General features: G+C 40.6%; 1 long non-coding RNA gene across 2 annotated transcripts in view; it reads right to left on the bottom strand.

Moving 5' to 3' along the window:
• LOC116963528 overlaps positions 1-26,028 on the bottom strand; it is a 238,418-nt gene that overhangs the window by 39,274 nt on the left and 173,116 nt on the right. For both annotated transcript variants that reach the window (XR_004408258.2, XR_004408259.2), the window contains exons 3-5: positions 13,354-13,463; positions 10,162-11,485; positions 4,926-5,072 (exon numbers count right to left, since the gene is read on the bottom strand). This is a non-coding gene — a long non-coding RNA (uncharacterized LOC116963528). The remainder of the gene's footprint in view (positions 1-4,925; positions 5,073-10,161; positions 11,486-13,353; positions 13,464-26,028) is intronic.

Raw genomic sequence — 26,028 nt, 5'->3', positions numbered from 1 at the left:
GGAGCAGCAGTTCAACCATAGTCCATGCTACACTCTGAAGTGGTGAGAAGGCAACCCCATGACTCTGTAATGAGGTACTTCAGCCACTCAGTGCAAAGGTGCTCGATGAGGTTGTCAAAAAGGGACAAGCTGTGCAAACTAGACCTACAATATGGTTGGCTCTTCGGACTATTATCCATTACATTTCCATTCTGTTGGCTACCAAGATTAACTGGACTGAGTTTGATTTAAGGTCAAACACCCAAATAATTCCTTAGTGTCCTATAAACTGTGCGCTATATCTTCATGGCTTTGTATGCAAAAGTAAACAGTGCCCCATTCTTTGTGCCATGGGGTACTGTATTGCTTGATGGTCTATCTCCTTAAAGAAATACATAATTTAAATACAAATAAATGTATGAGTGAAACCCGTATAGAATGATATTCATGGTAAACAAAATGAATAAAGAGGAGATGGGCAAAACAATTTAGATAATACCCAAAAGCAAAGCATCACAGCTAAATCAGGATTAACCCGTGAAGCATGATGTGTTTCATGAAATGACTTTGGTATAGTCTAAAAACTACGACTCAAATGAATTAAACAGAGCGGTATTGCATCAAGGGTGCTCCAGTGTTCATACCTACTGCCTATTAGAATGGACCTGCTCTTTTTTTCTTTTAATATTAAAATTATATAGATAATTATATTTGCATATATTTTATAGACAAAACATTTTAAAAATTATTTTGCATAAACCAATTTTATATTTTAGATACAAGTTATTTTAAGCAGCTTTAAACAGCTATATACCCAGCTCTACATGGCTTGCAAGACAATGAAGTCCCAGCATAAAAGCATGTTTGGGTGGTGAAGAACCCTAGCACTATATAAAATTGTGATGAAGGTGAAGCAGAGGTAGTGGTGGTATTCGGTGGTGTAGCCACTACCCTCATGGTGTAATTTAGAAACTGCCCACACTGGCCAGCTGTATGGGAGGGGTCACATCCTCTTGGTCCTGCCCAATTAATCATCCTCTGGTTTTCTTAGCCTCTGGTGCAAAAGGCAGACCCAGATGACTAATTCTGGCAATAGAGGCCCTACTTGTCAATGAGACCTCCCCTTGATAGAGGCATGATTTAGTTTTAATTTTCCTGCAGCCCATTCATTCATTTGAGGCTAATGGCTGACATGAATCATAGTGTTAGGAAGGAAAAGCTTGATTTTTACCAGCAGCCTAAAAAAGATGTCATGCCCACTAGGGATGGCAGGAACAGAGGGTGCAGCTTCTTAATGCTTTGACCACAGGGGAAGAGAAGAATTGGCAGAGCTTCTCCTCAAAACCCAGTAACTTCCCCCTGCTTATCTGGAGGGCATCATCTGCTGAGAGCACAGCCAAGGTGTAAGCAGAAGAAGATGTGTTATTTTGCAACAGATTCATGCGGGAGTCCCAAACTGATAAGGTGTTGATTACCGTGGCCCCAGTCAAGCACAGCCTTTATTTAACTTTACTAGTATGAGTGAGCTAATTGGCATCACTGGGCCTGTATGTATGCTTAAAAGTTATGGCTGTGTTAAAATGCTTTGGTGGGTCAGGGAATAATGGGTGTTCAGCACCTTGCAGGACATAGCCCTGGGAGCAAGCCTTGCTGTGACCTTCTGCAAAGTAAGGGGCGTGCGCCAAGGGCCTGATTTTGTTCAGCCTGGGGTTGCACTGCCCCGTGCACTCCACAGTTACATCATGCTGGGGATTGTCTAAACCATGAAACAACATGTTGTACCAGGGCAGCCAAAAATAACAATAAAATTAGCAGGAACCAGTCCAGCTGACTCTATGAGAAGCTGCAGAGTTTCAAAATTAATCTTAAATTTACCTCTAACCCTGAAAACAAAACTAATTGCAGAATGTAAGGCTCCCCGAACATGTTAGGGAACTTGATGGGAATACCTCAGAAAAAACACAAACACTTTAGATAAAGCCCCCATTTTAATTGTATCAATTCTGCCAATTAATGATAATGGAAGAGCAGTCCAATTAGCTAAATAGCTAATAGTTTTATCAAGCAGAGGCTGGCAATTTAAAGCAAACAAATTCTTTCTAATTTTATCCCCTTGCACACCAAGATGTTTAAAGGATAATGGGGGATCCAATAAAGGATATTGCTCAAATAGAGCTACATTTAAATCGCCTAATGGCTTTAAGAGTTTTACCCCAATTAACAAAGAAGAAACATGAACATTCAGTGACTTGCAGCATAATATCTAAAAATCTTCATTAAAAAATAACATTCTCCAACTAAGGGCAGAATGGAAAACATCACTGTCTTTTCTGTTAAAAACACTGATTTATCCCAAAGCAAAGGCTCCTCTGTAACAGCAAAAGTATCAGAGAAAAAGGACTCTCCTGTCTAAATCCCAGTATATAAATCATCTTCAAACTACGGTCATTAGTTTTAACATAACTGTGGATTTGAATAAAGGAGATTGACCTATCTAACATATTTAAAACCAAATCCTACTGTTACCTAAATCTGAAATAAGTTAAGGCTATTGAAGAGAATCAAAAGCCTTTTCAAAATCAATAGCCAGAACAAATTCCTCATGATCATAATTTTGAGGATAAAAAAAATCCATTAAAGTGATGTCTTTGATTGCTATTAATGAAGCAATCTGGAATAAATCCAGAGTGATCCATATGGATAATCGAATCTCTCACTTTCTCACATTTTACAGGGCTTAGATTTGGGGCCTGATTTATATGACAATGATAGGCAAAACGCTCCTTTCCTTTTGACACAAGGCTGCCCAGCCTGGACAGTCGATGGCACAGTCTCTAAAGGGAGCTAAAGGAGCAAGGCACTCAATGCTCACAGAAAGAAGAGCTCAAATAAATCATCTTGCAGCCTCTACCACAGATCCCCAAGTACCTCTCCTTCACTGCAGGTCTTGTGGAGGTTACTGTGGGCTGCAGAAACCACCAAAGTACTGTTAATTAACTGGCATAAACCTTCCTTCATGGTCCCCCCGCCATCACTCAGAGGTGCTTGGCACTCTCACTGCCCTGCCAGGCTCAAGCAGAGACAAGGATGTCACCCATGGGACAGAGGTGGCCTCCAGGAAAGCCCCAGGTAAAACCTTTGACTGGAGCCTAGCCAATTTTTGGGGAGAGGTAGAAGGACTTTTTCTTCACTGTTAAGCTCCTGTTTCCCCGGTTAAGCAAGAGATTCAGACTTCTCTCTCATTTTTTTGAAATAATGCCATGAACCCAGAGGCAACACTCCTCCTCAGTCCTGGAGCCACGTCCAGGTCACCTCACCCCAGGGTGGGGTTGGTGCCCTGCCATGGGACACACCCCAGGATCTTTACTGCGTTCCTCCTCTGCCATATTCTTTCCAGGCAGGGGACTCCAGCACTTCACCCCTCAGCACCAATTTTATGGCCTCCAGATACACCCTAACCAGTCTCTCCACCCACCAGCAGTGCCCCCCTTCCCTGCACGTCCTGCTGCCAGCCAGGCCACCTCCACAAGCCAGTCTGCTCTTCCAACCGCCCCTTGATTCTGCATCTTTTCTTCTCCCACCTGGCTGTTGTCTTTCCTGGTGCCTCAGTTTCTTCTTGCTAAGCTGACCACCCCTATTCTGGTTCCCTTGGAATGGCTGAAAAATTTGCTGGCAACAGATTTTGAAAATTTCAGCAGAAAACCACTAAGGCTAAAAAGGAATACATAGTTTCCATTTGTGACTTTGCTCTTTTGCTGCCTGTAACATCTCCCTACCCTAGGTGCCCACCTTCTTCACCTTCCCCTGAAGTCAGAGTTGCCTGTGGTCTGGAAACTGTCACATCCTGAAAAATGCTCCTGGCCCCATGCCACAAGGCCAGGACTTGGCCCCAGTCTTTGAGCAACACTGTTTCAGTCAGAATTCAATAAAGTGCTTGTATTATATGAACCTGGTAGGAATCGATTTTTATTTGAAACCAAATTCTAGGTTTCAAGCAAGAACAAAAAAGTTAGACATCAGGTCAATACGCTTTGTATGGGTATCACACTAGGTCAGAAAGATTCTGAACTTTCACCTTTATTATAACCCTAAATTATCTTTGAGTCAAATTTAATTTCACAGGTGTAACAGCTCCTTTTCCTTCTAATCTACTGACTGCACATTGAAGGTGAAAGCTCAGGAGTTTGGTTTTTTTATATCTTTTTATCCAAAGCAGATGCAAAAAGGTGTTTAGAAGGCTGATCTATAAGTAAGGAATAGTTACTAACAGAACCATCTGCCTCTCCAACAGCTGAAATGATATATAAATGCTTTCACTCTGACTTCACACCCAGCCGATCGTCTCCTGTTGCTCCCAGCCCTGTGACTCTTTTCTGCATTTAGTTGCCACTAAAACCTATGCAACTCCGAGCTGACTTCTGCTACAAGTGCTGCTTCTACCATGTCAACCAACCTAATGGATCCATGTCTCAGAGGTGGCTCTTTGTAAAAGGGTGTCCTTGGGTAACCAGGGTTGCTTTTCCATATGACAGTGCAATTAGGATAGAAGCTGTCTCCTTTCTATCTTTACTAAAAATGATGCAAACATGAAAACCTAAGACCAAACACACTAGGTTGAACAAAAATCCAACTATGCCAATATTTTTTGCCTGTTAATTACCATTAGTGGATGCTCAGAAGTAGAAGTGTAAGAACAGGTCAGTAAGAAGGAAGTGTAGGAACAGGCTGGGGTTTTGCCGGTGTTGTGTACCCTCCAAGGAATCTGTGGCTTACACAATCTTGTCCAGACCTGCTGTTAGCTGGTGGGGTTACCAAAATCTTCAAGCTAGACTAGAGGCCAGCAGCTGACAATTCTTGAGAATATATAGAGATTGCTGTTATCATTCTAGAGTACAAATAATTTTTTTTCTACTTTTTAGAGGTCTGAAATTATACCTGCAACTCACCTAAATGGATCGCATTTCTTCTTCATTGCCCACAGCACCAAACAGTTTTCCTCAAATCTTTTAATGGGCTTGAATCTGAGAGGTGAAAGCAGATGCTTTACCATGAGCTTTCTGGAACTTGTGCAGACACAGTAGCTCTGGAAACACCTGTGAAATGTTAAAAGGATTGTTAGGTAAATTGGGAGAATTCAAGGAACCTGAACCAGCACTGGCAACATCAACATTCTCTACTGGTTATGAGAGAGAACAACTATTCACTACCAATATTTGCACTTGCAGATGGGTGTTTCTAAAAGTGTTAAGCTGTGGCACTTGTAGGATGATGATTGTGGAGCAGGCTCCAGTCTGGGGCTTGCCAGTCTCAACACAGCCCAGCCAGATGACAATCTACAATGACCACAGAGCAGCTCCTATGTAAGCTAAATATCTCATCTAATTTAAGGGGTATACTTAGGCAAATATTTGGCAGATTCAGTAGGGAAATTTCACCTAGAAAGTAAAGTGTCTTTCACTTGTACAGAGGCAGTGCCTAAGACAGAAGGAGCAGAGAATGGAGAAAGTATATAGGAGCATTCAGGGCAGAGTGAATCAGCCTGCTGAGCCTGCCTATCATGACCCTAACATAGAAGAACTCTTTCACCATGAAGTAAAGCTATCAAAAGTAAGAGGATTTCTTTGCAGCTAGCCAGCCAGGGTAAAAGAAGGGATAGATGAAGTTTTTTCCCAATGTTATTAAGTGTCTCTGCTGACAATACTAATGGGCAACATAGCAAATCACAGTCACAGCATTTTCTTTAAACACCTCTGTCACTAGTAAGCTCAGGAACACTAACTGAAAAATCAAATGCAGTTATGAATTCCATTAGCTTTTTTGAAACCAAAGGAAATTTACCACCAGAGTAGAACAAATTCTGCTCCTAGTTACAGTTATGTAATTCCAGGAAAGCTGACAGAGTACTACTAACAGGTACATGAAGAATCTGCTCTGAGTTTCTGGAATGCACGTTAGGCTGTGCTGAACAGATCTCACTACACTGAGTAAGAGCTAGGGCGAGAGAGAGACCTTTTATGATGTTCTACCCATTAAAAATAAACCTGAACACACAGTTTATTTTTATAAATGTATGTGTTACCTGAAGAATAGTTGCACACGCTCATTTGCATAGGATTTGGTATACATCTGTGCTCTTCAATAGATTATTCCAAACCTTGAGTATTTCATATAATTAATGTCAATATGCTTGGCTTATTTGTTATAAAAGAAAAACATTTCTAATTATTCCTTTTGCTGTGTAAAACTTCAGTATTTCTCCCTAGTGCTTTCCAAATCAGGTTCCTTTTTTTACATTCCTGCACAGAGAGAGAATGTGAGGCTTATGCACCACTTAAGTATTATTCTGAAGATAGTTTAAATTGCGTATAAGTGATAACTAGGCCTTGAGCTGGCCCTCAACATGGGGTGAGGTTCACCTACTATGAGCAATGTTAGAAGTCCACGTAGTATAAATTGGCCTTGTGACAAGTCAAACATTCAAATTTCCTGTGAAATTCAACCAACACTTTGCATATTTCCATTTATTATAGTGACACATAGAATCTACTTTTCAACCAAAGCAAACTCTACTTGCCTTCACTGAACCTCTAGAGAGTCTTTGGGAATAACAAAACCTTCACAGCAGTGATGTTCAGAGGTGTATCACAACACGCCAGGGACACAAGTAAATCTCAAGCAGTAAAAGGGAGTACAACTATGGTGAGCTGCCTAGATGAAGCAATAATGAAGGTCAAGGTGAGCACTTTTTTGTACACTGCAGAAAGGCCAGACAAATTAAGAAGTTTTTGCCAAGATAAAGGACTGGTCCTGTCAGCAGCAAGTAACGGGAGGGTGGAAAACTGAGTGTACAGACTCCCGTCTCTTACCACTTACCCCTCTTTTTCTGGGGAGAAACTTGGCACTGAATTTACATTTAAGTAAAACCATGGTACAAGACTGATCAGATGCCTGCTGGAAGCAATGGGAATATTTTCCCTTTGCTTTAGGTCTTGGATTAACCTCTAAATGAGATCAGAGCTAGACCTGATCTGTGGAGGCATACAGGAAAAAGAAACTGTGCTTCTCTATTAAATTGGACAAGCAAAGTGCTTTACTGAATGCTGAAATAAGATGTGAGATCCCATGACAAGCTCAGGTTGTTTTTCTTTCCCATGTAGCTCTCATTTTACACAAAGAAGTTTATTTCCCATATCATGGGGCCCTTGATCCTGAGCAATAAATATAGTATCTTCCCTAGAAGCATGAAGGCCCTGTTTTATAGCCTTGGCAAGAGACATCTTGCCAAGTACATCGGCCTTGTTGGTTGATTAGTTAATTCAAACAAGAATAGCAAATCCCGAAAACTTTGGCCAAATTAATGTCTTTTTGGCTGCCCCAGTGAGCTAACATTGTTGTGGGAACCTGGAAGCAGTAAAGTCTTTGATGATTTATTTAGTAGGAATCATCTAGTAGCTAATTGTCTGCAATTTTTAACCTCATTCATGTTCTCTGCTGATTCTTCTTCCAGCATCTGTAGTTTTCTCCTTAAGCTTTCTTAAGTCTCTGTATGTAACACTTCCAGACGGCAGTTCAACTTTATCACAAATATTTTTATGAACTTGCCAAACCACATCCAAAATCCTCAGACTCAAAAGTAAAAGATAAAATCATTCTCAGAAGGCACCTCACCCTTCTCCACCCAGGCACATGAAAAAACCCCAGCTTTAGGCTCCGACATTTTACATTTGTAATGAGTCACAGCTTAGTGTTTTGGCTTTTTTTGGTATTGGAATTTTCACCTTTCCATTCTTCTCCTGGATTTTTCACCTTGGATCCTTATCAAAAGAGAGAAAATGCTGGTAAGCCATGTCCTTTTCTGTCTGTACTGCAGATCTTACTATCTCTGTAGTGCTGGCCCCAGTGAAGTACATGCCTGTCAGTCACTGCATATATACCTACCATAGGAAGAATGAGTGATGACTAGGCAGGGAGGTTTTGGCCGGGAGTGCAGAAGACTTTTGCACCATATTGGCAGTAAGTCTTAGCAGAGATCAGAGTTAACTAAAATGCTCACAACATTCGATGGCTGTACCCTAGATCTTCCTGGGTAAGTTCAAAGAAGAATCTGATTTACTGTGTGGTTCTGCTTCCACCACTGTTTAAGGATGGTTCTGATGTCTGTTAAGCCATAAAAATATAACCGTTCCAGTCAGATTTCTGGTTAATCCCATGTGATTCTTCATGAGAGAGAAAGTTCTTCCTGTTCATTTTCTGTATTCAATTATTCTGGTGCATGATTCAGCAATTGTCACGTGTCTGTTTTGGGGTGGCTTCATGCCACAAGTGGATGAAGGGCTCTTTATGCCTGGTTTCTGTCTCCTATTTGTATGTTTATGAAGAAGCCTGGGTCCCTTGTGAGATGGAAGATACTCTATTTGGGCAATATTATCACCATCATCTACTATGATCCATGCCTCCGGGAAGATATTTTTAAAAAGAATAAGCTCTATTTTGCTAATGTAGCCATTGTTTAAATGTAAAATGTAATTAGAGTACCCACCCAGGGTGTATGTTGCTGTGTAATTTTATAATACTATGTCTAGATGAGTGTTGGCATTCTACCTATGTACTTAACCACACCCAGGAATGCTGGTATTACACAATTACACACATCCTGTTGACTAATTACATAATAATTAGTATTTTTAATATTCAAAGATGGACTGAAATCACTTATGCAAGATTTTATGTCACTGCATATTGAAACCAAAACATTAACAAATATATTTAGTGAACAATGGTGTTCAGATAGGTTACTGAGCATGGACTTGTCTTCCAGCAGACAACAGATAATACTTCATACATTTTAAACACATTTGGCAGACCCTCCCTCCCCCACTGTTACTTTGAGTTACACCTGCTTTATAAAACTGTTAAAGTAACTATGTATTCAACACAGAATTTCTGTAGTCTACCTACTTCTGAGTTGTGATCACTTAACATGACAGAGATAATTTTTGACTGAAAAAGCACTGTGACATGCCGGGGGAAGGAAGACTGCTCTTTACAATGACAATTCTGGAAGGAATCTGGAAAATGCACTTTAACTTAGCGATTACCTACAAAAATATCCCAAATACAGTGGTTTTAAGAAAGTGCTACGGATGAGCCTGAGCCAGTTGGATTTGGAACAGATTTTCCACAAGCTTGAGTGGGGTGTCTTGATCTGGACTCTCAGTTCTCATGATGGACATGACAGGCCAGATGCAAAGTCTGGCTCACCATTTGGATTTGGGGGCTTTAAGATCACAGACTTTTTGTTGCAATCATGTCTTACATGTACTTAAAAAATTGTTTATGTAAGATAACTTCTAAGCTTGTTGTTAATCTTAATTCAGTCAAAATGCACAACAGAAGGCACAGCAGCGAAGCCCTGGGTCTTGCCCAGGGCATAGTTTTATTAGCTGCTATGCATCAAGTGGATTTTATATGATGTTTCAGTGGTGTTTCTGACCTGCCATTTTTAGTTTCCCTGGAGTCATCAGTTGTGCACATATACCTTTATGATGGAAAAGATAGAAAATATGGACTGTGTTCCCACCTCTAACTATGCATTTCTCAGGCAACAGCAAAGAGCAACTAACATTTTGCACATAATTTCATTTTTTTTCTCTTCATTAATTTGATTTTTACCTTTTCAGTTACAGTGGCAGCAAATGATTTTTCAAGGCCTTGAGAACAAATCACTGCCCAGGAGTTTCTTATTGGACTGTTTCTCTTTTCATGGGGCAAGAGGTTATAGTGCAAGACCAGCTTCTTTACTGAAAAGTAACTTTTTGCTGCCCTGGTAAGTTAAAAATTGGCATTTAAGTCTAAACATTTGCTCCTGCCATGCAGTTATTTTTTAGCAAACCAACACTTCTATAAAAGCAAACTGAGGCTGTTTGGGAGGAGCAGGATATGACTGCTGAAGTAAGCAATACTGCTCAGTTCAGGGACACACGCAAGGTAGCTTCACAACTGCCCCCTCCCCAAAGCCTCAGCAACCCCTTTTCTCTACCCTAAATATCAGCAATAAAGTCAGTACAGTACTGCACTTCTCTGCATCTGGAAGACACTTAGAAAGAGGCCAGCTTTTTGAATTTGTAAGCAGGGCTTCTGTTACTTCTAAAGGTTCTTCTTTTATGTTTACTGCTCTCTTACCTGGTGTGTTTCACCCATGACTCTGGTTGGTCAAATCCCTCTTTTCCCTTCTTTCCTAAAGAAAAACAAAGCCACAATGATCTTACACGCTTTACTATTTCCCTCCAACAGAAATACTGTGCCTAATTTGCATATATGATGAACGGTATTTCATTAATGACAATAATCCAAAACAAAAAATTGCACCTGGCTGACAACATAAGGCCAACTTGCTTCATGATGTGATTTTAAATGGCTGAGATATTAAAACACTGAAAAACGGGGTTTATAATGGAAATACTGACAGACTATTAACTATAGCGGTGCTGCTCTAATAAATGGAATAGTCTGTTGTAATCTCTAGTTCATAAATATGCAAATACAAGGCAGAGGATTTGCTCCAAAGGATGTCTCTATAACATTAACTGACCTTTGCTGATACTAAATGAGCCTGTTGCTTCTGGTTTGGAACATTAAATAGAAAGTACAGGGAATCCTGTCTCTCTGCATTCAAGGCCCACTTCAGCTCCCATCAGCACCAACAGCAAAATGCTCACTACTTTCAACAGGAAAAAATCTGGCCCCAGAACATCTAGCATGTGAGAAGCTTGGAATTAAACTGAACTCCTGACTGTACTTGATTTTAATTCTGTTCTCATCTGTGTTAATTATTATTATATTAATTCTTCGGTTTGGGAGAAATTAAGCACACATTTGCCCCATGTGTCAAAGAGCTTGACCTGCCAAAAGGCACTCACTTGTTCAGTGATAAACAGACCATCAACACAATGATATAAATGTTGAATTTTAGCCAGTTTCCTGCTCTGGACCAAATGGAGGTAAATCCACTGACTTAATATTTAATAACCTAAATGTAATTTCTTTTTTGTGCCTCGCATTGCACAGTAAAGAATTGGATGGCTAGCAGTTTTGCAGATTCCCAACCCCTAATTATTTTAAGCTATTCATCCTGGTATCTGTCCATTGATGCTCAGCCAAATTGCCAGCAGGGGAGAGATCTGTCCAATCCAGGAGCTAAATGAGTCACTGAGAGTCAATCTGTTTTTTTCCCTTGCTGCTGGGATTTCCTTGGGTCCTGGCCTCTCTCTGCTCCAATCACACACACACAGCTCCAGGCATGGGTCCTCTTTGGCTTCAGCTGCCTCCTGTCTCCCCATGTCTGCTCTGCTCATCACAGCTGTTGATGGGTTCTTGCCGGCTGGCCACAGAAGACCAATACTTTCATCACACTGCTCTTACAGATCTTGCTCTGAAGGAAAATGAAGACATCTTGGCCTTGTTGAATTTGCTGCTGAAGTAATACATCAGGTATCTAGATGGAAAGCTAACCACATGAATAAAATGTGTCATCTGGGTTAGATACTAATTTATTTGCCTTAAGTTCTGGGAACAATATTTGCACTTTTTTTCAGAGAACTCAGTTAAGTTCCACAGAAACTGAATACTAATATGATTTATGCAGCATGGAAAACAAATATGAAACAGAGAAAAAATAGACTAATCAGAAATATTAGCTGCTAAGAAATACTAGTATCTGACAATGCTGCAAATACAATTCATAAACAAGAACATTTAGAGTCTAACTATTCACCAAAAAGCAAATTCCTTGCTTCCTCCCTTTTAGGGTCAGGATTCAATTACAGAAAAATATGCAGTGGACTTAAGGAGTGCATGTAAGATTAAGATAACTGGTATTTCATGGTAAATGATTAAATTAGCTGACACAGTTTTATCCTGAACTTTGCCATTAAAAATGACATTTTTGTGCCATGCACATTGTAGGCTGCTGGTAATCTAAACTGCCTTTCTTCTTTCAAAGCCTTTAAACAGCTGAAGAACTCTTGTTCTTTACTCTACTTGCAAATGTGTGGAAAATATATCTACAGCATAACAAGATGAACTAAGCACCGAACTTTTTTTTTTTTCCTTGTCTATCATACAAATACCCTAAGAAAACAGCAAGGAAGTTCCAAATGCCCAGATTCAGCTCTGCGACATGCACTTTAATCAAGTCATTTATGTGACTCCACAGAGATGAGAACACGCTGTCCTCATGGTGAGTAAATATAAAGAAATGACAGAAGCCTCTTACTAAAAGTTTAATTATTCTTAGTACACAATTCTAAACTACTGTATGTTTGTTCCTCTTCAGGCTTGCTTTTTTATGATGACAGGGAGTTACGGAAGTAATTTTGATAGAAAACTGAGTTAGGACTGGATGGATGAATTGTTATCAGAGCTGGTGGTTGTAGTCACTACCCTTTAGTTGAGCTATCTGGGAAGGAGCAGCTCAACTCCTCTATGAAGATACTTGGCCTCCAAAGCAAAGTGCAGACACCTATTATTGCACACAGCAAAAGCAAGGCCAGTCCGACCAGAGACTTAAACTATGAGAGAAACGTATCTTCTAAGTATTGCACTGAGAGACCACCAGAGCTGGGTGGGAAGTAAAGCCACGGAAGCACTGCAGAAATGAAGAAAGGTGGCAGGACATGCAGACAGTGCATCCCTAGGAGAGGCCAAGGGTGAGCATAAGGAATGGGCTTTGGCTGAAAGAGGTCTCACAGGCAAGGGGATAAAATTCTTCTATTCTTATAGTTTGACTTGTCCTGTGGGCAGAAAAACAGATCTTTGTCCTTTTTTTTTGTGAATACATGGAGTTACATAAAAGTAGTATATAACTCTCACCAACAATTTCTCCTCATAATTAGAATAACTTAGAATATCTCAAATTTTTGGCTAGCTATGAAGTTCAAAAGAATTAGATCTGACAATACAAAAGCACAAGGACTGTAATACTGGTCCAGAACAGTGGTCCAGCATGTCCAGTCTTTTACAGTCAGGAACCTTATGCGCTTGTGAAAGTGATACAATAGGAATGACAATTATTATAGAATAATCTACCTGAATGGGACACCTTAATTCCCCACTCACAGGCTCCGGAGTTGAAGCTCTGTGAAGAAATCATGCATGCACCATATTGTACTTCTTTCTGTGCACTGGCACAAAGATAAGAAAAATCTCCAAGCATTGTCTACACAATTTGGAGGGGTAAAGACATGTTAATGTACTTTGTTTTTTAGTAACCAAGGTCTCTGCTGAAAGAGGTAGTGGAAGCTCAATAGACACCAAAGAAATTGTGGTTTTTATTCTAGAAGAGAATTTGGCACTTTATTCTTAGTGCAGACTTACCAGAGGTGTGTGCATAACAAGAATGCTACGACAAAGCTTCTGGATTCCTTGTTATTCATAAACAGTTGAGCAAGGTTTTGGACTCTCATATCGTGGATCTTCTATCAGTTCTAATAAAGAAGAAGAAACACAGCTTTTTACACAGCACCTTCCCCAAGTTAAAAATTGCAGCTATACAACACTCATACAGTCACACCACTATCATCAAAGGATGAATTTCAGTGAAAAGAAATGTCTACAAAGACAGTTTCATTGTTTGAGAACTCATACAAATGCTGAACAATGAAACTCAATCTGATTATCAAAAAATCAAACCGGTATTACCATCTCACAAACTCTGTTATTCAATTAAAACTTCTCAGCTCTCCTATATAATTTCTTGGCTTATATACATTGTGCAAAAGATATAGCTACTTTTACTTCTCTTTGTACATTTTAAACTTTGAAAACCTTTCACAGCAGAGGTTATATGAATCATCCAGCTTTTCCTATTCCAAAATGTTTCACTGATCATTCATTATTAACTGAGTAAAATTAAGATAGCTATGATAAATTTTGATATATCACAAAGTATTAGAAAGGATATGAAAACATCTTGTTCATAGTACTAACTTTTAGATGACATATGAGGGTACAACCCCAGTTTTTTTCACTGTCACATATAATAAGACTCTTAACCCAATCACTTATTACCACATTTTTTCTCACTCCTAGGCACTAATAGTTTTAGCCTGATCTGCCATTTAGCAGAAAAGCATTCAAACAATATAACCATGAAGGGACTGGATGTTGGTGACAGGAAGGTTGTCGATGTCAGAGATTAGGATCCTAACTAATGTCTAGGTTTTTTCCCAATTAATATATGTTCTCTGAACAGTGAATGCTCTGGAAAGAGAATAAGAAGTCTGTGTCCGCTCAGATCTAAGAGTGACGTTTTTCAACAGATCTCAGTAACTGGTGCTCTTTTGCTAAATATACTGCAATGTAACTGTACACAGAACTTGAAAATACCATGAGAAAACAGTACTTTCCAAGTGGCTCAACACGGGAATGAAACACAACCTATAGAGGAACCATGCTATATCCAGAAAAAAGAAGGAACTGGCTCATTTTAGTGAGTCAGGATCCTGGATACATCTTGCTGCTTTCACTATCCAGACAGTTGCCTAGACTGAAGTTAGCAGGACCATTTGAGATGTACTCCACAACTGAATATAACTGGAAAAAGCAGTTATACTATTTTATTCATTTACCTCTTAAAATGCTTTCAGTTTCATTACAGCACCCCTCAGCTTTGGTTCTCCAGGGTCAGAGAGGCACAGGCCATGTGTGAGGGAAACAGATAGGGACAGAAGTTGTGCAAAGCTGGTCATGGACTTAATAAGGGCTTGATTCTGTACCAGTGAAATCAATGGGAGTTTGGCTTATGTCTGCAGTGGGAAGTGGATCAATGCTTTATGCCAGCTGTTCTCTGATGGGTAGGGATAATCCCTCTGAAACAAAATATTTAACTTGTTCTCACCCTGTTGTTGTAAGAAGGCTTCCCATGATAATGCTTTCATCAAAATTAAAAGGTGCGTCCCATTTTTTCTTACAAATACCCCCCATTCCTTTAGTATATATTTGCCAATCCAAGAAAAAAAAAAAAAGAGAAACCTGCTACTAACCATGTGGGTTTACAAAAAATGCCAAAGCAACAAGTTACAGGGTGGATCATCTGTTTGTTCTGCTGGTCGTGAGAGCATTTCTTGCAGCTTCCTCAGCCAGAAGATGCAGCAAGGAGGCATGTTAATTCAAACAGCTGTAACTGAGGTGGGATCCCATGGGCCTACAGGACCATGAGGTCCCTGTAGGCTAATAAGATGATAGAAAAAATAAACTGCCAACAGTCATGAAGGGAGTCATGAAGAACAGAGTGTGGGAATAGTATCAGAGAGACAGGAGCTAATGGAGGACAGTATTAACAATAAAATCAGATATATGTGTCCTGCAGTCTGGATTTGAGTACAGCATTTAGTCTCAGTTGCTGTTTCTGTGTTTTGTTTCAATATTTTACAGGGGAAATGAGGTTCTGAAACATGGCTGAAGCTGCCCATGTTGCTCTACAGATCAGCAGCACACTGTGGCTACTTCTAGCCCCTGCATGTGTTAGTCACGTTTAAAAACAGTGTGAAAGTTGGGCCAATTTACCCCAGCTTTCTCTTTGGTTCACTCCCTCTCGCCCCTCTGGCTGAGATCCATTTGGCTAACAGACATGGAACATAAAGTCTGCTAAGTTTTATAAAGCAATTATTTAATTTTAAAAGTCTCTTCCGCTGCATTCTAATGAGATTTCCATAAAATACAGAGTCATCCACGTCCTCCTGGGAACTTCTGTTTACTCCATAAACCATAACACTTTTTGAAAAGCTCTAGAAGACTTCACGAGAGTAAACTTCCAGAGATGGAGTTGTTTGGTCTCGCAACTGGGAACTGAGTTTTCAATATGGTTATGTCCTCCAGAAGCAGAAAACGTATGGAATTGTTTGAGCTTAAGAGACTGTGACATTTTTATAGAATGAAAGGAGGAACTGAGAGATACAATGACAGAGCTGGGAGCTGCATCTGGCTGGCTGTTCCACGGAGTATTCTCCTTATAGAATTTTATGGCTCTCCTAGCCTGAATATTAAACACTTGACCTTTTTGTCAAATACTATTTTAGATTATTAGGTTGGATGATTAGCTACTAAATATACCATCTATAGTAAATAGGAAATTGTGTAGTCCGATGCTTCAGTCTCAGACCTTTCAGGTATTGCTCCCTTGGCATTTAACATTAGAACATTGAGTCCCCTTATATTAACTTAAGTCACTTGGTAAGCAGTAAGTGCACAGCATTTTCACACATAATATAGGGATTTCTGAGGTAGCACTACTAGAATGGGGATGTCTTCTTTTCCTTGCCTTCCCCCACTAAACTGATAGCTTTAAGAAGAATGCTGTAGACATTGTGAAGTCAAGTATAACTAGGAACCAGCTCATGCCAAACAATACAACTCAGTATACTGCCTACAAATAAGCACATTTACCTTTTAAAGCTCTGTAAACCAGCACTTTGCAAATGACTCTGCCCTGTGCCTCTCTCCCCAGTGAACTCTTCCATTCATCCTCTCCACTCCTCGGTACAATGTCCCCATGTTGGAAGCAGAATTAATAGTTTGCTTTTTCGCCTCTCCCTCCCAGCACCTTCATACCCCCTTTTGGGAAACCCTGCTGTAAACTTAACCCCTCCCTCCCATAAATCCCACCTCAAATATTTGGATTTAAAGGTATGTGGTTACAGACAGCATGACCCTGAACTTGTGAATATTTATAATAGTTTTGGAAGACAAGAAAGACCAAAATTCTTCCTGAAACTTAAAATGGTTTTAATAGGAATAAAACAAAATGCTAGTGCAGAAACATCTATCACTTAGAGGACAAGCTGTATGAAAAAGAAAAAAGCCTTATTAGTAAGCACTGTGGAGCACATTTAGAAGAGCACCCCATGGAGTCCATGTAACATATTTATAGTGTACAAATTCAGCTTGGACATAGATGTAAGATTTGGGTAACTGATTCCTCACTACCAGCAAGTGACGGAACTGCTTTATTTTTCAGCATACTGGATCTGGTTCTGATCTCAGTCCTGAAATGTAAGATTGGTACAGCTCCAGTCATTTCAGGAGATTCATTCCTGTCTGACACCAAGGTTACAGTTGGTCTATTATGTTTAATAAAACCAGCTGCTTTAAATCCTAGCATAGATTTCCTCTTTGTTATTACAGGATGGTACTTGTTAGCCAAGCAAAACCCGGGGACTCACCCGTTTATGTGAGCAGTAAAAGAACAGACTAGACTACAGGATTGGGCCTCAAATTCACAGAGCTGTAATTATATTTTCTTTGATTATGTACTAGTGTGATGGAGGCAGCCTATGCACAAGCCAGATAACACTACCCTTCTTCCTGCAGTTTAATTTCTTGGTAATTAAAACGGGTGTGTTTGAGAACAACAAGAATTAGGAAAAAAACACTTAAAAGCTCAGCCCTTTTAAAATCACCGTGACTGAATGGTTAATGAACAGTGACTCTTAGCTAGGAGTACCACAATGCTCCTATAACTGTTGTATACTTTTGCCTTTAATAATAATAATAATAAAAAAAAAATATTACTGAAGGATAGATTACTGGAGATACTCTGCTGCAGTTAAAGGATGGTTATTTAACAAACAATTACTTCCAAAATAAACTGCTGAAAACCTGCTGTGCTCCAGCATTTGCCAAACTGAGTTCCTCCTGTCTCCCCTTTTTCCAGATGCCCTCCGTGTTGCTTACTTTACCTCTTGGAACATGCAAGTGCAGTGACATGTTATGAGGTGAGGCTTAGGGCAGTTCCTAGTCATTGCTTCCAGAACTGGAAAGATCTGGGATTGCTCTGCAGTCCCAAACAACAGCAACCAGCAAAGGTGGAGCTGCAGCAGCTGAGAATTTGCTCCCCAGGCATCATACAGATACTTGCTGATCCCAGAAAGTCACAGAACAAGAAAGCCTGGTTGCAGGCACAGCAATCCCACCTGTTAGGTGTTGCATTACAGAAGTGTATGTTGGAAGACTTGGTCGCTCAATCCTTGTTTACAAGATATGTCTGTACAGCACAGGGCAACACTGAGAAAGCTTTTCTGGCCTAATCACAAGAACCAGCACGTGCCTGTTGATCTCAGTGCTCTCCTCCCAGCTGTTACACCCAATTCATTGAACCCACCTGCTACAGCTACCTTTACACCTCAAAGAAGCTTACAGCTGCCCTAGATAGAGATGTAAACTTCTAAAATCCATAGGCAAAGTGGTGATTGATTCAAATGCCCTTTTATATATATATATCTTGATGCAAGCATAGTCAGTCTTTGCCCACGTTCAGCTCCCATATAAGTAGGTGCAAAAATGGGCATGAAGCAGGAAAAGCAGTTAAAAGACAAAGTAAAATAGTTCTGCCACATATAAGATCTTTAATAGTACTTTTTATTGCTGCCACTCCAACCCTTTTGTCTAACCTATTCATAGAATCATATAAGCATTTAGGTTGGAAACAACCTTTAAGATCATCAAGTCCAACCCTTAACACGACACTGTCAATTTCACCATTAAACCATGTCCCTAAGCACCACATCTACAGGTCTTTTAAATAACTCCAGGGATGGTGACTCAACCACTTCCCTGGGCAGCCTGTTCCAATGCCTAACAACTCTTTCAGTGAAGGAATTTTTCCTAATATTCAATCTAAGCCTCCCCTGGCACAACTTGTGGCTGATTCCTCTTGTCTTACCACTCGTTACTTGGGAAAAGAGACCAACACCCTCCTCGCTACAACCTCCTTTCAGGGAGTTGTAGAGAGCAATAAGGCCTGCCCTGAGCCTCCTTTTCTCCAGGCTAAACATCCCCAGTTCCCTCAGCCATTCCTCACAAGACTTGTCCTCCAGACGCTTCACCAGCTTCATTGCCCTTGTCTGGACACACTCCATCCATCACCTCAATGTCTTTCTCGTGGGGAGGGTCCCAAAACTGAACACAGTATTCGAGGTGCGGCCTCACCAGTGCTGAGTACAGGGGGACAATCACTCCCGTAGTCCTGCTGGCCACACTATTGCTGATAGAGGCCAGGATGCTGTTGGCCTTCTTGGCCACCTGGGCACACCACTGGCTCATATTCAGCTGGCTGCTGACCAACACCCCCAGGTAACTTCCCAGCCACTTTTCCCCCAGCCTGTAGCGTTGTGTGGGGTTGTTGTGACCCAAGTGCAGGACCTGGCACTTGGCCTTGTTTAACCTCATACAACTGGCCTTGGCCCATGGATCCAGCCTGTCCAGATCCCTCTGTAGAGCCTTCCTACCCTCAAGCAGATCAACACTCCCACCCAACTTGGTGTCATCTGCCAGCTTACTGAGGGTGCACTCGGTCCCCTCGACCAGATCATTGATAAAGATATTAAATGGAACTGGCGCCATTACTGAGCCCTGGGGAACACCACTTGTGATCAGCTACCAACTGGACTTAATTGCATTCACCACAGCTGTTTGCATCCAGACATGCAGTCAGTTTTTTAACCAGAGAAGAGTACACCTGTCCAAGACATAAGCAGCCAGTTTCTCCAGGAGAATGCTGTGGGAAACAGTGCCAAAGGCTTTACTAAAGTCTAGGTAGACAACATCCACAGCCTTTCCCTCATCCACTAAGCAGGTCATCTTTTCATAGAAGGAGATCAGGTTAGTCAAGCAGGACTGCCCATGCTGACTGGGCCTGATCACTTGGTTGTCCTGTATGTGCTCCATAACAGCACTCAGGATGATCTGCTCCACAACCTTCCCCAGCACTGAGGTCAGACTGACAGACCTGTAGTTCCTCTGATCCTCCTGTCCCTTCTTGGAGATGGGTGTCAAATTTCTAACTTCCAGTCAACTGGGACCTCCCCAGTTAGCCAGGACTGTTGATAAATGATTGAAAATGGCTTGGTGAGCACTTTCACCAGCTCCCTCAGTACCCTTGGGTGGATCCCATGTGGCCCTATAGACTTGTGTGTGACACAAAGGAGATCAAAAAAGGGTTTTTTAGAACCTTAAGAATTTCGCTTGAGAAGTAAAATCACTGTTCATGCCACAGCTGGCCTTGGTCCATTGGTTTTGCTACATTACCAAATCTTTTTGCTAAAGAAAAAGAATTCTAATTCTCTGTAATTGCAATATTGCCTTGACCCTTGAAGTCCATGGAGCTTTTCCAGCACTGCATGAGTACAGAGCAGAGCAAGAATGTAAAAACTGTTGTGATGGTAGTGCTTAAATCAGAAAGCTGTATTTGCTGAAGTCTTCTGTAATGCTCTGGACTGAAGATAAAAAAGCAGTATATGCATAAACCAGTTACAAACACATGACGAAATTTGCCATCTTACCCACTTATGTCCTAAATCAGTAATTTTACAGTCTGCATGGCTTATCAGAGGACTTCTGGAGTAGCATTTTACTTGCATAAATTCCATTAGCTGTATCCATGAAAAGCCACTTCTAAAAGTGTTACATCAATGAATTTTTCACAAATAGGTTAAAGTGAAATAATGGATGTTAATCACAAAGTCCACAGCAGGAAGTCAGTAGCAGACCTGCAAAGAGTATGCCAAGGGTCCTGGCACCTAGATGCAGCAGGCCAGACCATGACAACTCCCCCAGCTGAAAAACACTCTAATTAGTTAGCTGTCAATCACAAAGTAGGACATAAAGTTCTTCTCAGCAGTTAGTGGACATTAGCCAGTTATCTGTAGACAATTATGTGATTCATTCTCAGAACTGGAATTAGGAAACAATTGGATTTCACTGAATCAGTCTGTGGTCCCAAGTACTCCAAAGCATGCCTTACTCTCCCTCTCCTTCTACCTTAAGGATTGTGTATGACAACTATTGACTTCCACAGGTAGCCTCAATGCAAAATCTCTCTCGAGAGCAAGGGAACTATTCCACATTTACAATTGACTCTAAGGAGAAATCAAAATTCAGCTGCCATCTATAGAAGACTATTTCCCAGTGACACCATTTCAGCTTCTGTTCTCATACTGCATGGTTTTCAAGCACAATTTATCAATTGTGATATGTCTTACAACCTCCATAGTCAATCAGACTTGTGGATGTTTGCCCTCTTCAATATTTCCCAAGGAGTTTAAATGGTTTTAGTTGGTATGGAACAAATACACGGATATCTGATATAAATCATTATGGCCTTTGGCCAAAACATATGTTTTAGCTGTGGGCTTGTTTTCCTATGGCTAACAATTTTTTTCCATTACATCTAGCAGAAAGGATAACACAAGCTACATTTGCTGAGAAGCAGTTTTCTTATAAATCAGGCCAAAACACAGTGGCTCGGCTTCCTCAACTAGGATCTTCAGGTCTGCACTGCAACCAGACATGTCCCAGGCACCATCTGCCCATCTGTGCAAATGTCAGCAGTCACTCCACTGCAGCCAGGACGTCTTGAGAAAACAGTTAGTCATGCTGAGAAAGTCTAATCTCCTTGGTCACAACGTTCTAACAATAACTGTAATGGGTCCATAGCTCAAAAAACTGAGAACATACATCTATAAGGACAGAAAATTGACACATGGGAAATGTAAGGTGTTATAAATAAAGTTGCTGGCATTAACACAATGTGTTATATTCTGAAAAGCAAAGCATAGCAAAAATGTCTTTTAAAACACAAAAGGAAAAACTTTGCCTTTACCCACTGATGTTTCTAAGCTATTTATGCTCAGTCCAGCTCCTGTCAGCTTATCACAAGCTGCATGTTTTCATTGCAATCTACTGCACAGCATCACTCCAGCTCAGCTGGCATTTGTGTTATGAGAAAACAAGATGGATTTCACTAATTTGCTTCACTCCTAACCTACATCAATTCCTGTATATAGAACCCCCTTTCTCTCTGTAGCATTGGTGGGATGGCAGTGATGGGCCAACTTCAACACCTCACACATCCAGCTCCTCCTCTGCTTAGGCATCTGTCAGCCCCCATGTTTTTGGTGCAAAATGCATCATTTCTCAGGCCTGAACATCTCACTGAAATGGTTTATGTCTTGTCCACCAAATATCACAGCAGGGGAGAAAGGACTTACTAATAGGGCTTTATTTTGAAAAGTCCTCCAGTGGTGCATCTGGGCCCTCCAGGACACCCTCCCTGTGGTTATGTTGAAATGGCTGAGGAAGATGAGCTAATCAGATTCTGGAGTACTTTACTTCTGTTATTACAGCTGAGGCATGTGACAGGCATATATAATCATTTCAGTGCTGTTTTCTCATCACTGATGGCAGAAAAGAAAGAATGTGAAACCTGAACAATACAATTATATATATCTTAAATAACAAGCAAAGATTTTTCAAGACTAGATAACATATAAATTGCTATTAGCAAATCTGTATATCAACCAAAAATGTATACCAACAATACACTCCAAAAAAATGGCTGGGCATTTAAGCTAAATCTTGATTGGCATAGTGCAGGTTGGAACTCCAGATGGACGTAAGCACGGGGGGAAAGACACCTCTGCCTACAGAGTAATTGTTAATACTGAAGTGAGATTTTGTATCTTCTTTCCCCATTTTGTGTCTTTATCAGTGGGTTCTACCCTCCCTTTTTCACACAGGGGTCACATCACTTCATCTGTTACTTTCACTGGTTGATTAAACGAACAAAGTGATTACTTTGTCCCCCTGATCTATTAGGGCAGGTCTCATTGCAAAACCTCTGCAGATGATCAGCTGCACAGAACGTTCTCACTCTACAGCTCTCAGGACTAAAATTCCTAGACTACATATAAATTTATTCTTCCAGTTAACAGTCAAATTATATGTTCTGATTAATGACGTTAGCACTTTTACAGGAAAAGTGGGAAATTTCTTTCATGATATGGTTACATGACTTCACACAGACCCACATACATACACACACATTCTTTAATACATTATTTTAACTTAATATTGTTAATTCTCCCTGTGCTTTGACACTGCATCTGAGTCAGACCAAAGTCCAGACATGATGTCTGCATCCTGTTAGCTGTTACACATTGCTGCTATGGCAAAATGGCTGACAAGAGAGAAGAAAGAAGTCTTTGAAGTGTTCTGACAATCTCTGTCAAGAAGATTCCAGAAGCACAGATAAATGTTTTTTCTCTCCCAGGCCTTACAGCTTAAAGTACCAAAGGGTTCACTGCTGTTACCCTTCTTATTCAAAACCCATATGAAACCACTAGAGGATATTGTGAAATGGCATAGGCTACAATGTCATCAATATCCTGATGACACCAAGCTCTACGTCTCCTTTTCATTGAAGCCATATGTTACAGCTTCCTTGTGTCTGGCAGAGATAAGACATGGATGAAAGCCAGTTGGCTGAGGCTTTCTCTAGATAAGATGAAGGTAGTGTATGGGTTTGGCAAAGGAAAAGTGTTTTGAGTTGACAAAAATCTACTTTCAAAGTTGAGGGAGATTCCCATTGTCAAAATGCACAAAGGATTTACCACCTACCACCTCATCTTGGAGTCCCAGCTACAAAAGTGACCTAAATCCATTTGTCTCTTGATAGACTTTAATCACTCAGTACTTACTGGGTTTCAGTTGACCAGTCTGTTGACCAGGATCACAAGGTCAGCGCAGGCCCTACTATGTCTTTGCCATTACTTTCAGATGTTGTCTAGCCTATTCAAAAATATGTCTGGTGACAAAGACCCTACCCCTTCCCGATCTACTGCAGTATGGCAACAGATTCCTAAACAGAATACCAAGTATTTCTTAACGATTAACTGATATCTTCCTTGCTGCAATTGAAGCCTATTGCTTCTTACTTTCCCCCAGGAACATAAGAAAGAATTATTCTCCTTTTCATTGGAGCAGTGTTTCTCATGTAGTTGAAAACCTACATTATCTACTTTAAGACTCCTCTTGGTTAAGTTAGAGAATCCCAGATCATCCAATCTTCCCTCACACATCGATTTTTTTTAGATCTCTGATTATTCTTTTTGCTCTTTTCTCCAGCTGGACTATATTTCTTGAAATGCAAGCCCTCAAAAGAAGTCTCAGTAAATCAAGTGACTTTTTAAGCTTCTATTAGATACAGGTAGACAGCAGCACTGTTTCTGCTCCAGGCCCTTCTGGTGTATTTACCAGGTGGAGGATCTTTGCTTGTTATCTCTTCTGCAGTATGACAGTATGCAGCTTAGCTGCACTCAGCCCCCCCCAACAAAATTATGCTTAGATAGCACAGACACACACAGGTCAATGCAAACCCAATAAAATCCACACTCATTTTCCAAATTCACAGCAACATGTTGGGTGACATCAGGTTCCTCTAAGATGTCCATCCATTTTTGCCTGCAATTCAGAGCTTCCCTCTTAATTGTTGAGCCTCTTTCCCTTCACATCAGCTTTTTTGACCTTAGTTAGTCCCACCATTAAGTGGAACCTTTCTGCTATAAAGCATTCTGTCCTGACCCTCTCTCATGTCCAAAGCTGCTGATTCTTCCAAAAGCTTTAGTCTTTATTGCTCCTTTTAAAGCCTTTCCTTAGTCCTTGCAGAGTTTTCAACTCTCCACTTTTTTTTTTCCCACAAGTGGAGAAGCGGGGGGAATTAATTTTCTCAGCCCATTTGACTAGATGATCATCGGGGTTAATAATCTACCACTGTCCCTTGTCTGGCTGGCATGGGACATGGCCTTGTCAGTTTTGCAATGCAGCCTTTCCATGAGTCCAGCTAGAAGTCATAAAGGATATAGACACATATATCTACCAGCCACTACAAGAACACACTTAGTCATGTGCTGGTGAGGGAAATGGGTTCATCCCTTTCAGAAGCAGACTTCATCATTTGCGTATGTCTCTTGTCTTTTATTTCCACAGTGCTACACTGTCACTACAGGACTATTCTGGAAGCACAGAGGGAACTATCTCAGAAGCTTTAACTAATACAGGATAAGGCTGCTTACTCAACTGCAGGGCAGAGAAGAATAAATTAAAAAAGACAAATTACATGTGTTCTCCATACTTTGCATGAGCTGCCAAAAGCATGCTGGCCTGAGTACACTGATGCCTGGCTTTCTTCAAGAAAAGTGAACCAGGGACATATTCTCTAATTTGGGCAAAGTAGCTCTGTAGGCAGAGTATTGTACCTCTTGGTAAGGCTTACTTCTATGTCCAATAGAAACAGGGGACTGGGAGAGTCAGAAACTGGCAAATAAGTAAAACAAACACCATATTAAATTAAGTTTATACAAGAACAAGGAGGATGACCAAACAAGAGCCATGCTGGTCACTTAATTACTCTATCTGCTAAAGAGACAGACAATACTTATGTAAATTACACAGTCTCTGTGTAGCACAAAGAAGTTGCTGTTCTTCTTCCCTCTCCCTCAGTGAAATTTATGATTCTGCCATTTATTAAATCCTTCTCTCACATGTGGAAATAAAAATCTTTGAGACACCCTCAGAGGAGCACAAGAGACAGCCAGCTGATGCAAACAGTATGCCAGGGTTTCATGCAGGAACTAAGAGTATTAAAAAGGTGAAGCAGATACTTTAGTAAAATTTTTGATAGTGTTGGTGTTCAGGTTAGGCTGCCCTAGAGAGAACTAATGTGTTCTGGAATCATTGCTGGGGATTTTTGGTGACTGTAGTGACATTCATGAAGCAGTTACCCAGATCTGTAGTGTGAACAACCAAGATCTCATGGCTTTCTGATTAGATTTAAGGGGAACGCTGTGGGGTCCTCATGTTTCATGCCTTGTAATTACAAACTGTGCACTGACCATCTTAGTACTTAACATATAAATGCATCTAGTACTTAACATATAAATACATAAACAACAGCCTCAAAGAACTGCAAGCTTTATTATCTGCACATTGGAGTCTTTTTCAGTGTTTTATGAAAAAAGCATGCAAATATGCAGACCCTAAGGCTTCCACAGAAACCTCTGGTTAAAAAAGAAATGGCAACAGACTCACACTCAAGGGGAAAGGGCAGTATGGCTAAGTGCAAAGAACAGCCGGGGTATATGTAATGTTATTTTTCTGTGCTTCCTCTAGGATGAACCAAAGACCTTGTTTGCTGGATGCTGAATGCCCTAAAGTCCC

This window comes from Tyto alba, unplaced genomic scaffold (assembly GCF_018691265.1).
Source record: "Tyto alba isolate M040663 unplaced genomic scaffold, T.alba_DEE_v4.0 Super-Scaffold_1000006, whole genome shotgun sequence".
NCBI classification, from domain to species: Eukaryota; Metazoa; Chordata; class Aves; order Strigiformes; family Tytonidae; genus Tyto; species Tyto alba.
The sequence above is the reverse complement of the archived record's forward strand: the minus strand, read 5'-3'. Positions and strand labels throughout refer to the sequence as shown.